This window comes from Engraulis encrasicolus, chromosome 9 (genome assembly GCF_034702125.1).
Source record: "Engraulis encrasicolus isolate BLACKSEA-1 chromosome 9, IST_EnEncr_1.0, whole genome shotgun sequence".
NCBI classification, from domain to species: domain Eukaryota; kingdom Metazoa; phylum Chordata; class Actinopteri; order Clupeiformes; family Engraulidae; genus Engraulis; species Engraulis encrasicolus.
In genome coordinates, this window is record NC_085865.1 from 20,038,281 (window position 1) to 20,040,780 (window position 2,500).

General features: G+C 43.9%; 1 protein-coding gene across 1 annotated transcript in view; it reads right to left on the minus strand.

Annotated features, from left to right (window-relative positions):
• Positions 1-2,500, minus strand: part of ctnnd2a (catenin (cadherin-associated protein), delta 2a) — a 458,968-nt gene that overhangs the window by 226,714 nt on the left and 229,754 nt on the right. The gene's annotated exons all lie outside the window — the stretch shown is intronic.

The following is a 2,500-nucleotide window of genomic DNA, read 5'->3' on the forward strand; positions in this document are numbered from 1 at the left end:
AACTTTTCAGGTCACGTCGGTATTTCCGTTACTGTTTAGTATTCCTTTATGCTGTTGTGCTGATTTTGTTCACACTTTTAGTCCTGGCTTTACCGATGCAGGAACTGTGATTAGTTTGGTCGTTACTGTGGAAACGGTTGAATAATTTTTGTCATAAAGTGAAAAAGGGAAGCGGCCAGGGTGAACTTGAAGCCAGAATGTCGTCGTGAAATTAAAGTCCCATCTCTTTCATGCTGCCGTTACGACACCCTTCATTACAATGCTGTTTATGGCCGTTTGACTCGGTTTTAAATGTCATCATCGTTTTGTAAGCACCAAATTGTAAGCATACAAACTCCGTATCATGTCGATATCCGTTCCTGACTTCCTGACTAACTATCATCACTTATGAATAGGCGGGCGGAATTGGGGGACAGACAGAATTAGGCAACTTGACTATACATGCACCTGTACTTTTTCAAGATCAAATGTCATTATTGTGACAATCATTATGCAATCAGTAAGTGTTGTACTCTTAACAACTGTACTATCAACGTAACTGAATACAAGTTGTCATACATTATTATACAATCTGTAAGTATCATGCCCTTAACAACTGCAAAATCAATGTAACTCAATACAAGTTGTCATACAATATAGTGAGTTATTGGGGAAATCAGGCATAGGTCATTGTATGCTGTCAAATATAGAATAAATACACGTTAGACATCATAAAACATCATTAAGAAATACAATTACTGTACAATGTGACTGTCACAGCTCAGTGGACCCACTGATGCGCATACTTGTGAGCCTGCAAGTGCTTGTTGACTTGAGAAAATGGGGTTCTCAGAATGATGGTAGTTACTGCACCAAGCAATGAGAATGACCCCAGATAAAGTAGTTTGGTGTGGGGTGGCACACACACACACACACACACACACACACACACACACACACACACACACACACACACACACACACACACACACACACACACACACACACACACACACACACACACACACACAAAAGCATGTACACACACACACACACACACACACACACACACACACACACACACACACACACACACACACACACACACACACACGCATGTACACAAACACACTCACGCAAACACGCACGCACACGCATGCGTACACACACACACACACACACACACTAGGCTGTGGCGTAAGCTGGGATAGTCTCAGCTACATATACACACACAAGTACACGCAAAAACACACACACACACACAAGTACACGCACACACCGATGCACGCACACACATACCCACCCACCGCTGTGTAGCCAGGAAAGCCTGTCTCAGCTAGGCAACAGTGGAGCACAGACACAGTACTAACGCAAGGAGACAGTCACTTTGGGGCCGGCAAATAAATCTACTGCACAGGAGGATCGATACTCTTACATCTCTGAAGTGTAGACCTTTACCACAGGGTACGCTTAAAACATTGTGTGTGTGTGTGTGTGTGTGTGTGTGTGTGTGTGTGTGTGTGTGTGTGTGTGTGTGCGTGCGCGTGTGCTTGCACGCGTGTGTGTGTGTATGCATTAGTCACCGTCCTGACTTTAGTAAGGAGAAGAGAAGAGAAGAGAAGAGAAGAGAAGAGAAGAGAAGAGAAGAGAAGAGAAGAGAAGAGAAGAGAAGAGAAGAGAAGAGAAGAGAAGAGAAGAGAAGAGAAGAGAAGAGAAGAGAAGAGAAGAGAAGAGAAGAGAAGAGAAGAGAAAGGGAAAGGTCAAGAGTGAAAGAAAAACGATAGAGTATAGAAACAGAACAAAAAGGATGAGAAAAGCATAGAGGGCAGAGAGAGGAGACTGAGAAAGATACATAGTGAAAGAAAGTGTCAGAGAGGGGGGGGGTGGATGAGAGAGATAATGAGACAGAGAATGGAAGAGAGAGAGAGAGAGAGAGAGAGAGAAAGAGAGAGAGAGAGAGAAAAAAAAGAGGGGCTTGAAAGGTTGACGGATAAGTGGCCCTGTAAATATAACACTGCGGGCCGTGAGATAGGACTCGGCCCTAGTGCACCGGCCTGCCACGCTATCTAATGAGTGTGTGCTAAAGGCCAGCACGCACACTCACCCACTTTCAATTACGCACAACAAAGCTTACATAATTCACCGCCCACTTATGGGCCATGCCACGTCCATATCCATAGGATGCAAACACTTTCGCAGACACACTTCAAACTCTTACAGAGAAACAATGTATACGGCATATTAGTTTAACAATGTGAACAGAAACTGATTTGTTTCTGTTGCCCCATAATGCACAACGCTCCACCAGTGACACGCTGTAAGGGTCATTGAAAGGTTAATGACCATAGTTTTACTCTACTATGACAAGAGGGCCTTTAACAATACATTATGACTTGGTCATTGTCATTCTGATAATAGCTAATTTGTAACGCCGTGTTTTTAGGGCAGTCATGGGTAAGCGGTTAGAGTGTCAGGCTTGTAGCCTAAAGGTTGCCGATTCGACTCCCGACCTGCCAGTTTG